The sequence below is a fragment of the Hemicordylus capensis genome, chromosome 5 (genome assembly GCF_027244095.1).
Source record: "Hemicordylus capensis ecotype Gifberg chromosome 5, rHemCap1.1.pri, whole genome shotgun sequence".
In the NCBI taxonomy this organism is placed as follows: Eukaryota; Metazoa; Chordata; class Lepidosauria; order Squamata; family Cordylidae; genus Hemicordylus; species Hemicordylus capensis.
Genome location: NC_069661.1, coordinates 248,873,510 through 248,887,171, shown reverse-complemented (window position 1 = coordinate 248,887,171; position 13,662 = coordinate 248,873,510). Strand labels below are relative to the sequence as shown.

The following is a 13,662-nucleotide window of genomic DNA, read 5'->3' as shown; positions in this document are numbered from 1 at the left end:
CATGAGCTACAGCTGAAATTAAGCTGCAGGCTTTTTCACATTTGTTTGCAAGCTTTTTTTTCAATAAATCCTTATAGTTCTTCAATACTCAAGAACTGTCTCAAGTCCTCTTGCTTTGCTGCTTTCTCAACAAACTAGTTTTGCTTTGCTGTTTGAGGACTGAACTGCCATTCTTCCCCTACACAAATCACGCGGTTCAAGCATTCTTCAGCCCATTCCACGACTGCCCTCCGTTGCAGCAGCAATTTTTGAGAACCCCACAATGGAGGGCAGGCCCGGAACAGGTCGAAGACCACCTGAACCTGGTGATTTGGACATAAATTGAGGTCAGCCAGGGGGAGGGGGAACTTCTGGAGACCCCCCCCAGCCAAATAAGTAAAATGCATTTTTTTTAGTTTAAAAAACAACAACAACAACAATTAATTGTGAAACCCTCCAATGGCCGAAGGGGGCGGATTGGTCCAATAGTGAACCAGGCCGGGGGGAGGGGTTTGGTTCAATATCGAACTATCAAAACAAACCAGTTTGATGTCAAACCTGTTCGACATCAAACCTGTTCGCATATCCCTAACCATTGGTCCATCTAGCTCTGTATTGTCTACCCAGACTGGCAGCAATTTTCCCAAGGTTATAGGCAGGGGTCTCTCTCAGCCTTATCTGGAGATGTCAGGGAGGGAACTTAGAACCTTCTACATGCAAGCATGCAAATGCTCTTGCCAGAGCGGCCCCACCCTCTAAGGGAAATATCTTACAGTGCTCACATGAAGTCTCCCATTCAAATGCAAACCAGAGCCAAGCCTATTTAGCAAAGGAGACAATTCATGCTTGCTACTGCAAGACTAGCTCTCCTCCCATGAGAAGCTGTTCCATGTATATTTCTCCTGTTGTTCATATGTTTGTTTTTCATGTTGTTGATTTACTGTTTTTAATCCACTTTTTGCTGCTGTTTGTCTCTAGCTTAGGTTGTTGCTATTGTTGTTGTGTGTACTGGTTTTAATTACTTTCATACTGTTGTTTTAATTGTGTTGTTAGCTGCCTTGGATATCAAAATAGAGAGGTGGGATCTAAATATTACAAATAAATAAATAAGAATGATAAACACAGCTGGAAATGATTGATGCTATTTGACACTTTATTTGACACTTGGAAGGAAGGAAGGAAGGAAGGAAGGAAGGAAGGAAGGATTAAGTCATTTTGATTGCCCTATGCTATTTATGCTGTTAATGATACAATGCCATGGTTTAGGATTTTTTTAAAACAAAAGAATCACACCTCATGCCTACTTTCTCAGGATGAATAGAAGCTGTATTGCATGATTCCTACAAACAGTGGATGAAATGGCTATTAGAAAAATCTCATTTATCATTTGCTTTATTCCTTGATAGAGGTCCTTGTCACCAGAACTATTACGTGACCCGGCCTGAAAAGGTCACCTCGTTAGTTTCCCTTAACAAGATAGCAAGGTCCCTTTTCAAGCAGTAACACATTTTAGATTCAATTAAAGTGACAATATTTTTGTGTGTGGTTATATCCTTTTTTCCGGCTGCAGCCTCTATTTCTGTGGCATCTTCAGTTCTGAAATATAGACTTGGTGTATCTGCATTTTTAAATGCCTCGGTTGTTTTCCTCACTGTTACTGTTAGCAGGAGTGTTAAAATTAACACCTACATTTTGCAACTATGTATAGAACTGGTTGCAGTCATATTCTTTGAGCAAAACTCTTCTTATACTTTTGCAGTCCCACTCCACTCACCACTCTGTTGCATCCAACTCCCAAAGTCTTGGGAGGAGCACTGCATCTACCTAATCCAGAATTCTTAGATCTCAAACCTAACCACAGATAGGCAAGGATTCCTCTCATTGGGCCAGCACAAGGTATTGCAGTGCCTGCTGCCAAAAAGTGTCCCTTGGCCCATGCCCCTGGTAAGGTACTGTTGAGGGGTGTGAGAAGAAACACTTATTGGTCTTCACACAGCAGAGTATGTTCTGTTGGTAAAGGAGTTTTGCTCAAGAAATTATTAAGCAAATATAGATTTATTAAGAAATTAAAATCACATACGGAGAGAGAGCCATTGAACAACATGCCCAAACAGGCACTAGCTTTCAACAACTGGCAGATTCTAACAGACTCCAACTGCCTTAGAGAACTATTACCATAACTCCTCATGCCTCTAGTGGTCAAAAGAGGTTACTGCGGAGAGTCTATGCTGTAGAAGAATTCTCATTCCTGACAGGTACAACCCCCTTTCATAACTGACCCATGTGAGCTTTGAAAGTGTTGCAGGAGGCAGGGAAGATGGAAGGTGGCCAGCAGCCTCGACCTCTCTCCTCATGCTTCTTGTAAGCTGTGCAAGGGGAGGCCGTCCTTGCAAAGTTTGCAAGGGTAAAAGACTTGTTCTGGCAATGACCATAGGCGGCATCATGCCACCCTGCTGATGACGTCCCAATAATCTGTTGCCTGAGATGACTGCCTCATCTTGCAGCCTATCATCATGGACCACTCATGTTGCAAAGCCTTTAACTTCAATCTCATTTTACTTTGAGGACCAGGCACAATCCATACATGTCTCTTTCTTGCTCTCCCCTTGCCTCTGCCCAAAATACACAGAAGAGCATCATTTCTCTTTTTTCATGCACCAGTTCAATCCAGCTCTGTGTGCCTTCCCCCCACTATCACATGGGGATAGTTCCCTGATTCCTCATAAATTTATTTATTTATTTATTTATTACATTTTATACCCCGCTCTTCCTCCAAGGAGCCCAGAGCGGTGTACTACATGCTTAAGTTTCTCCTCACAACAACCCTGTGAAGTAGGTTAGGCTGAGAGAGAACTGACTGGCCCAGAGTCACTCAGCAAGTCTCATGGCTGAATGGGGATTTGAACTCGGGTCTCCCCGGTCCTAGTCCAGCACTCTAGCCACTACACCACATTGGCTCTCACTAAATTCTAAAGGAAAATATTATGCAATATGCATCATGTGGCACATAACTCCTAGTAAATATAAATAAAATTACCTCCAATCATAACATAACTACACAGAACAAGAAATACAATGGGCTTGTTTTCTGTATCATTGGTGGAGATGTCCCAGCTAAGGAATATTGGGAATACTGAGAAGAAGAGATATTATATACGTCATTTTAGACCCTAAAGCATTTTTATTTACATATTTGGAAAATGAGGTTTCTGCAGAAAATGAATGATTATTTACTATAATTATAGTGTTATGGGCAGTGGCCATTCTTGACACACACACCTGCACCGCTACACATGATGCTGGCATGGAGGACCTGTATTTTGAAGTCGAGGGAAAGATGCATGTTTACGCTGATTAAAGAGAGTGTCATAAGAGGGTTAAGTACATAAGAAGTTTGGAGATAGAATTCATGTGTTTGCAGAGTCATGCTGATACCCAAAGATGACTCTCTGTTTCAAAATCCCTTTAGCCATCCTGAGATTGATGAATCAGAAGCCCCTTTGCCTATCTCAGTTCACCAAACATGCTTGATTCCATTCCCTCCTGCATTCCTCAGAAGTGCATTTACAAATTTGGTTCATGAGAAGCGTTCAGTCCCTAGACAAACAAGAGGCCACCCTCTCAATCCACCTGGGTGATTGTCCAGGCAGGAAAAGCTCATCACCTGTGTGATGCCAAGATTGGCACATTAGCATATTGCTTACCCTAACTTTATCTCCTGGCCCCACGAAGAGAAGGCCTGTGACCCCTGGAAGTTTCCAACAGCATGGTTCTGACCCTATTTAAAGAGGCTACAATATACATCCTGCTCTCTCTCCCTCTGGTCCTGAACCCAGGTCCAGGATCCTCTGAAATCTTCCCAACTCTTCTGAATGTCAGGAGATGCATCCAGTGTTCTCTCTAGTTTTTTTCATTTGTGTGCGGAATAAATTTTGTTCTTCGGTGGCAGTATCAAGGCAGTGTGTGTGCACATGCATTCAGAGTGGGGCCTTCCTGATTCACTCTGAGCAGGATCTAAAATGAACTGAGTGGACTTCAAAAAACTTGTGCGCGCACACATGTGCACATGCCTTGGAGGGAACACTGACCCTGTCCTCCCCATGTCTCTGGGGATTTAATATTATTTTCCTCTGTCTAGATCTTCCCTATTCTGTGTATGAATTATCATGTATGGGTGGATAGGATTAGACCGTTAGGAACAGGTTAAAATTATTTAGGATTTACCCCTTTGGTTTGGGGTAATTCTGTTCTATATCTTGTAGCAGTTGGTAGGGCAAGGGGAGCCTAGCGGGGCTGAAAGCATGCTCAGTCTCAGCCAAATGTCATGAGCGGAACAGTCCATCTGAGGCAGGATTCCGTCACATAAGGGATTCCTCTTATGCAAGGAAGACAAATCTCTTTTCCAAGCAGGCCACTCTCTCGTGAGAGTGCCTGGCCATGGCTTTTAGCACCTGGCCCAATTAAAAGTTCCATGCAGACCATAGGGAAGAGTCTCTCAGTAACGTTTTCCTCAGTCTCGGTGACTGCTGCAAACCAAGAATATAAGCGGCCCTTCTAAGAATCTCCCCGCAACACATCCCTGTGGTTCTTTTATTTATTTATCTATCATATGTACATAGGAACATAGGAAGCTGCCTTCTACTGAGTCAGACCATTGGTGCATCCAGCTCAGTAATGTCCACACAGACTGGCAGTGGCTTCTCCAGGGTTGCAGATAGGAGCCTCTCTCAGCCCTATCTTGGAGATATATATAGAGAGAGCTCCTTCTTCTACATGATCCCCACCACACGTTAAGGTCATCAGAGGAGGTCCGTCTCCAGTTGTCACCGGTTCGTCTGGTGGCGATGCAGAGGCGGGCCTTCTCTGTAGCTGCTCCTGGGCTGTGGAATGCACTCCTGGCAGAAATTCGTAATTTGAGATCATTACTGTCCTTCAGGAGAGCCCTTAAAACCTATCCGTTTGGCCTGGCCTTCCAGGGTTTTTAAATGACTGACAAACTGTTTTATATTGTTTTAAATTGCTGCCCTGATTTCCAGGTTTCTTTAGCTGTTTGAATTTTTTAATTGTTTTTATTCTGTTTTATAATGTGATTTTAACTGTTATACACACACACACATACATAATCCAAGTTACAATTAAAACACTTTCACAGAATAAAAACAATAAAAAGCAATTCATGAAGTAAAACAAACAGTTTAAAATTAGTATTAATTAAAGGTAGAAAACAAGTGTGTCTTAGGGGTCTTTTTAAAAGCAAGCAGAAATGGAAAAACTCTTATTTTGACAGCGAGTGCATTCCAAATCTTTGGGGCAGCCACAGAGAAAGCCCAGCCCCAAGTCACCACCATACAAGCCGACAGCAACCGTAACTGGACCTCCTCAGATTATCTATATAGGCAGCAGGGTTTATGACAAAGGAGGCACTCTCTTAAGTTCCCTGGACCCAAGCCACTCAGGGTTTTATAGGTAATAACCAGCACTTGGTATTTCACTTGGAGACACATTGGCAACCAGTGCAATTCATTCAGAATCTGTGTTATATGGTCCCTTTGGGCTGTCATAGAGTCCACCCTGGCTGCTGCATTCTGTACCAGTTGTAATTTCTGGACTACATACAAAGACAGCCCCACATAAAGTGTATTACAGTAGTCAAGCCTGGAGGTTACCAGCATATTCACTGCTGTTTTAAGATCATTTACCTCCAGAAATGGGTGTCGCTAATGTATCAGTCAAAGCTGATAAAAAGCACCCCTGGCTTTTCTCAACCTGAGAAACCAGAGTTTTGGATCCAGAAGAACTCTCAAGCTACGTACCTGATCTTTCAGGGGGAGTATAACCCTATCCAGAACAGAACAGGTAAATCTAAAACATATATTGGGTCATGACCCCCCACAATCAGTACCTCTATTTTATTTGGATTCAACCTCAGTTTGTTATCTCCCATCCAGCAGATTACCACCTCCAGGCAGTCATTTAGGGATGTTATACCATTTCCAGATGAAGTTGATAGGGAGAAATAGATTTGGGTGTCATCAGCATATTGAGAACACCCTGCACTAAATCTCCTGATGAACTCTCACAGCAGCTTAATGTAGATGTGAAAGAGCATTGAGGCAGTATGGGCCTTGTGGAACTTCATACAGTAACTATTTCTTTGCAGAGCAACAGTCTCAAAGTGATACCATCTGGAAACTACCCAAAAGATAGGAACAGAAAAACGGTAGAACAGGGCCACCCAATCCCACCTCCCTCAGGCGACCCAGAAGGATACCATAGTTGATGGTATCAAAAGCCACCAAAATATCCAAAGGGATCAGCAGAGTTACACTCCCTCTGTCAATACTTAATTGGAAATCATCCATCAGGCCAACCAAGGCAGTCTCAACACCATAGCCCACTCGAAAGCCAGTCTGAAATGGGTCTCGATCAGGCCTGCACAACATTAAGGCCTGATGATTCAGGGTGGATGGAGACTGAGAAGAAAAGGAGACTTCATACAACACAGTGAACCACTGGTTCATCTGAGCCACCATAGAACGTGCCCTACTTCCAGTGTCAGCAAGGATGTGCCAAGATTGGGCATGTCGTATGTACCCACAAATTTTGGTGTATCCTACCCTACTTGGAGTACAGGACCCGATATCTTCCCCTTAGATTTGAATTGCAAGTAGGCTCGAATATGCTGAGATTAGTGGGTTTGTACAACATGTCCAATCTTGGCATATCCTTGCCAACAATAGAAATAGGACACACATGAATTCCCATGGCTCCAGCAGCTTGGGTGAATCAGCAGTTCACCCAGTTGGTTATCCATTTGCATTTGGAAGCCTGTACCATTTACATATGGCCTGCAGCTTGATTCTGGCATATTATTATTTTAAAGGATTTTAAGTAAACAAAACTATGAGATATTATGCATAAGACTGAACATTAATGAATAAAAATATCTGTTAAAAATACACTTCATTCAGAATCAAGCATTTGTACATGATATAAAACAGGGGGTTAGAAGCTGATTATTTAGGTTGCATTACTTAAAAAGAAAATCAAAGCAATTTTGTGTCTGGGAATTCTGAATATATGTCTTCTTTTGTCTCCCCCACTCCCAAGAAGCTTCTCCACTTCTCTGACAACTGCTTTGAAATGTTCCTTCTGTTGCCACCAAGGCAACGGCATGAGTGTCAACAAATCTGTAATGATTTAGAACATGTCAAACAGAATTCAGCAGCCTGGCCTCATTTCAAGAAATCATAGCAGCAGCTCGATAAAGATGGACAATGCCACTTCCACTGTCTTAAATGTAGGCTGTTTTTCTCCTCCATTCCTCAAAAGCGTTTGCAGAGTTTAGTTACAGAAAGAACTAGGGAGAAATAATGAACCACAGAGTCGATAGGAAAGAATGATTAGAAATCTCAACCACATCTCGTATAATTACAAAATGTTTCCAAAAGTGTAGAACAGAAGATCAATGATTACAAAGTCCTTTATTGTTCACTCTCAATGTGATTCTGAATTATGGCATTACGAGCAATTGGCTTTGATAAAATAACTCTAAGCTTTTGATGGAAATCTGAATGAATGGCTCCTTAGGTGGAGAGACAATGAAAGACAAGAATCTCCAATGGTAGAGAACACAGGGAAGTATCTTCACAACATGATTACCTACTTGTTACATTCTGAAAGGCAATACAATCACATCCCCTATTCTTCTTTAAAGAATTTGTCATAGTGTATATGTTGGGAGTATTCTCTTTTGGGTCCAATGAAGATTGTTTTTATTGAGTGCAGCAAAGGTACAAAAGGAACATCAGCTTTGTCATGGTCTTTGCATATCATTTATTTATTTACTACATTTATATCTTGTTCTTCCTCCAAGGAGCCCAGAGCAGAGCAGTATACATGGCTATGTTTATCCTCACAAAAACCCTGTGAGGTAGGTTAGCCTGAGAGATAAGCGACTGGCCCACTGAGTTTCATAGCTGAAGGGGGATTTGATCAGTCCTAGTCCAACACTCTAACCACTATACCACACTGGCTCTCATGACATGCCTTAGCATGTAGAAGGCATTCTACTCTGGTTTGCATAGATTATGGGAACTCCTGAAAATCCCTCCAACCCAGGTTGCTCAAAGCAAGGTAGCCCAGCTTTTGTACCCTGCTCTTAATCAAGGTAGGAGGAGATAAGAGCTCTCCTACCTTGCTTTTCTGGTTGTGTGCATCCACTTACCTCTTCTGTCCAGCCACTAGGAACCAACAGGCCTAGAAACAACAGAGAGCTGTGGCTTCAGGGGCTGCTGTCCACAGATGTGTAACTCTGCAAAGCACACTCTATGATCCTATACCTGGAGCGGTTTCAGCAGGGCTGAGCCCACCTCCTGCTCCTTAATGACCAATCAGAGGGCAGCTACTGATGTAATGAGGTCAACTAGCAACAGTCAACTAGCAACACCGTCAACAGTCAACTAGCAACACAAAGCATGCTGGGAACCCATGAAGGCCTTAGAAGATTACCGGTTCCTGATTTCAACAATGGATGCCAGGCATTGCTTAATCGTGTGTTTCCTGGGTTTGCTCACATGAGCATAGGTTCTGCTCATGTACTGCTAATGGGGCGGAAGCTCTCTAACCCTCCAACCCACCCCCAAATGGTTGTGTGAAGAGACCTACTGTGGGAGTTCAACATTGCACTCACTGGCCATGGCCCCTTACTGTACCGCAAAATGGAAGTAACGCCTGCATAGTGGCTTACCTGCAAAAAACCAACATACATGCTATACAAAAATCCTGGGGCTTTGAAAAACAGGGACTCTGGATGGTGCTTTCAGAGCCTGTGTGCTTTGGTGTATGCTTGCACAGGCTCACTGTGCAGATGGCTGCTTCCAGTCAAGGAAGGTCGGCGATTATGAGTGGGCGGAGCAAACAGATGCCATCTCGCTACGATTTAGAGGCCTTTGCAATGCAGTTTGCTTTTTGTCATCTTTGCATGCCAACGAATGGGAAAAGAATCAAGCTGCCCGAAACATCTGGTGCTATAAATACCAGAGCTGTGCAGTCTATAACAAATCTTTATCTATTTACCTTTCAGAACGATAGATCGATCCATTATGAACTTCGGTCTTTGCACAATCATAACTATTATTGTTTGGCATTCATTGCAAGTGCCAAAATAACAGGAGGGCTGCTGATAGAAAGACCATGACCTTCCTTATTACACCACCTGTGTCCCCTTGAGAGGCCTATAATTGAAACATTACATGTTGACTCACCTTCTCTTATGATGTATTGTAACTTCTCAAGGCTAGAGTTCTCAGTCAAGGAGGGTGTTTTATTTTTAATAGAACGGAACTGCCGGAACTTATTTTAAACCCATTCTTCTGTGAAGGGAGGTTCTCCAACTGATGAAACTCAAGCTTTTCCAGACGTCATTATTCCCCTGGAAGCAAGACTCACAGAAACTCATTTCTTTGAAATCCTATTCCTTTTTAGATGAGTAAATCTCGTTGTGTTTTAAAATAGTACCACCCTTGGGGCTTTTTTTCAGAGGATCCAGCTCTAACACAGCACACATGTAGTAGTTGCTCATTCAATACACTGGGCAGGTTCACACATCTCTTTAAATTGGCAGCTCAGCAAAGCCGCTGGAGCCCCGAGCACACACGCAAGCCCTACTTGGTATTGGAAAGGACATGCTAAGACTGGGCATGATGCACAAACCCAGTGATCTCAGCATATTCCACCCTACTTCAGTATAGAATTTGACATTCATACCTCACTTCAAATCTGAGGGACACATGCCAGGTTCTGTACCACAAGTAGGGTAAGGTTGTGCACAAAACTGAAAAACCTGGTTTAGTTTGTGTAGAACCAGACTCAAACCAAACTGGGTCAGGTCCAGGGTGGCCAGATCCTCAGGGGTATACTCGTGAGTCAAATGGGCCGTAACCCAAAGTTTGGCTTTAAAAAAGCCAAATCTGGCAAGGTCTGGTTCTGTGCACACTAGAGTGAGGCCCAGTCTGGCTCTAGTCCAAACTGGTTTGGGCCCGGCTCGGGGGAGAAAAAACATTTTTTAAGAACAAAAATGGCAAACATTGCTGGGCTCCAGGGGGTGCTGATGTGGCCAGATATCCTGAAGTACCCTCCCTCTCCCCCTGCCAGCCCCCCATTGTTTTCAGCCCATTACAGGCCAAAACCAGCTTGTAACGAGCCAAAAATGACCAGAGGGAAGCAGGGGGAGGAGGGACATCAGGTGACCCCCCACGTGGTCACAATAACACCCCTCAGAACCCAGCAATGGTGGTAAATCTACCATTTTTGTTCTTTTAAAAAAAAGAAACTGGCCTCAGACCAGACCAGCAGGTTCAGATCGACTTCAAGCCAAACCAGGCCTGGTCTGGGTTGAGGGCAAGCCCTCAAGCCGGGCCAGTTCAATGTCAGACTGGCTCAAGTTTGAGCTGGTTCGAACATCCCTAAAGTAGGGTAGAATATCTCAACACTGGTGAGTTTGCATGTCAACCCAATCTTGGCTGATGCTTCCCAGCACCAGAAGAGAGCTGGTCTTCTGGTAGCAAGCATGAATTGTCCCCTTTGCTATGAAGGTCTGCCCTGGTTTGCATTTGAATGGGAATTTACATGTGAGCACTTGGGAAGAACACATGCAGGGGTGTAACTCTAATAGGGAGAGGGGAGACAGTTGTCTGGGGGCCCACTGCCTTGGGGGGGGCCCAGAGGCTAGTCACATGACTAACTCCCCCAGCTGCACAACCGCCTGGGCTTCCTTCAGTTTTATTCATCCACCCAAATTGATGTGAGTGTTAAGACCTGGAGCTACCAGAACAGCATGTCTTTCTCTAGTACCATTACATGACTTGCATTGTCCACAATTTACAAAACCTTAACAAAAAAAAGGATGATGTTCTATTGTGGCACGCACGCGCGCACACACACACACACACACACACATTTTGCTATGCTTTTTGTTACCACTATTCAGCCTCATTTAAGATTTCTTTACTTCATGAGCTGAGCTTCAGTGAGGATGGGGGCCATTTTAAAATCTTGTCTCTGGGCCCACTCCAACCTTGCTATGCCCCTGAACACATGCATGCTTGTATGCAGAAGGTTCCAAATTCCTTCCCTGGTATCTCTAAGATAGAGCTGAGAGAAACTCCTGCTGCAACCCTGGAGAATCCTCTGCCAGTCTGTGTAGACCAGGACTACTCAACCTAGCCCCCCCATCTGTTTTTGGACTACAACTCCCATAATCCCAGCCACAGTGGCCAATAGCCAGGGATTATGGGAGTTGTAGCCCAACATCTGCAGGTGAGCCAGTTGAGCAACCCTGGTGTGTAGACGATACTGAGCTAGATGGACCAATGATCTGACTTGGTATAAGGCAGCTTCCTACAGTGGCTTGGCTGAACCACTGTTTCAGCATGATGTGCACACAAACTCTCAGGTTTTGGATGCCCTCTGTCAAGGCAGTTCAAATGAAGAGAGATCATATTTTCCTAGCATTCATAGTGTAACACTGTGTCACTGGGTAATTGTGATTCTCTCTCCAGAGAATGCGTCTGTTGCTATTGAGAGATCTGTGTGGATTGTGGTTGGCTGGGACCTGCATATCTGTTTTAACCCAAACACTGAGACCCCACACCATAAACTCACAGCTTTAAAACTGTGAATCTGGAACTGGAGATTCCGAGCCTCAGCCCTAAGTGTGCCCAGGATAACTTTGGGCTTGAAATATGGAAATTGCACTAAACTTCCTCAACTCATAGTTTTGTCACCACACCAGTTTTCTAGAGGCAATGACATTCATCCCAACACCTGTCCCACATCATGGCATCTGTCCCCTTCTGGGAGGCTGCCATTTTGCTTCTGGGAACAAAGGCTAACATCCTGCCTAGCCATGCAGAGGTTGAGCATGCGGACCACCCCTGCAGCCTTTCATAATGCAGAGTTGTGCTGAATGTGTGGGGGCAAAACAATTCTTACTGATCCCCACTTTCCCCAGAAATACTCCCTATGACCCAGGGGGATAGGTCCCTAAGGGTTAGAATACAGAGGTTATATGTGTTGTATACTGTTTTATATCAAAATATTGGAATTAAATTTCATACTGACAAGATACAAGATTTGTCTGTGCAAATTCAGATTCAAAAATTTGGATTTTATCCAAACTTGCCTAAAATCAGTAAAAGTAGGTAAAATCTGGATATGATTTTTTTTTTAATGGATCAAGTCAGAATTAATTCTGAAATTAATGGCTGGCTATGGGGTGGAGACTGCCTTGGTCGGCCTGATGGGTGATCTCCAACTGGGAATTGACAGAGGCAATGTGACTCTGTTGGTCCTTTTGGATCTCTCAGCGGCTTTCAATACTATCGACCATAGTATCCTTCTGGAGCATCTGAGGGGGTTGGGAGTGGGAGGCACTGATCTGCGGTGGTTCCGCTCCTACATCTCAGGCAGGTTCCAGATGGTGTTCATTGGAGACTGTTGTTCTTCAAAATCTGAAGTTTTGTATGGTGTCCCGATGTTGCTTAACATCTACATGAAACCACTGGGAGAGATCATCAGATTTGCAGGGTGTTATCAGTATGCTGATGACACCCAAATCTATTTCTCCATGTCAGCATCATCGGGAGAGGGCATAACCTCCCTAAATGCCTGTCTGGAGGAGGTAATGGGCTGGATGAGGGATAACAAACTGAGACTGAATCCAGATAAGACAGAGGTACTCATTGTGTGGGGTCAAAACTCGGGAGATGATCTTGATCTGCCTGTTCTGGATGGAGTCACACTTCCCCAGAAGGAACAGGTACACAGTCTGGGGGTACTTCTGGATCCAAGTCTCTCCCCGGTCTCCCAGGTTGAGGCAGTGGCCAGAGGTGCCTTCTATCAGCTTTGGCTGATACGCCAGCTGCGTCCGTTTCTTGAGATAGATGACCTCAAAACAGTAGTACATCTGCTGGTAACCTCCAGACTGGATTACTGTAATGTGCTCTATGTGGGGCTGCGCTTGTATGTAGTCCAGAAACTACAGTTGGTTCAGAATGCGGCAGCCAGGCTGGTCTCTGGGTCATCTAGGAGAGACCATATTACTCCCTTATTGAAGGAGTTACACTGGCTGCAAATATGTTTCAGGGCAAAATACAAGGTGTTAGTTATAACCTATAAAGCCCGAAACAGCTTGGGCCCTGGGTATTTAAGAGAACGTCTTCTTCATTATGAACCCCACTGCCCATTAAGATAATCAGGAGAGGTCCATCTACATTTGCCACCAGCTCCTCTGGTGGCTACTCAGGGATGGGCCTTCTCCGTTGCTGCCCCGATGCTTTGGAATGTGCTCCCTAGTGAAATAAGAGCTTCCCCATCTCTGACAATTTTTAAAAGGTCTTTAAAAAGATGCACCTGTTCACGCTGGCTTTTAACTGATACTGTTTTTATTGTTTTTAATGTTGTTTTAGAATATTGTCTTAAAAATTTAAATTGTCCTATTTTAAATTTCTTGTTTTTGTTTTTAACTAATGTTTTAATGTTGTTTTTATTTTGTTGTAAACCACCCAGAGACGTAAGTTTTGGGAGGTATAAAATATGCAAAATAAATAAATAAAATAATAAATAAATAAATATTGAAATTAATTTTAAAATACTTCAGAATTTCAGAATTAGCTGATGGAA

At 43.6% G+C, this 13,662-nt stretch overlaps 1 protein-coding gene across 1 annotated transcript in view; it reads left to right on the top strand.

Annotated features, from left to right (window-relative positions):
* CELF2 (CUGBP Elav-like family member 2) overlaps positions 1-13,662 on the top strand; it is a 914,911-nt gene that overhangs the window by 110,160 nt on the left and 791,089 nt on the right. The window lies entirely within an intron of this gene.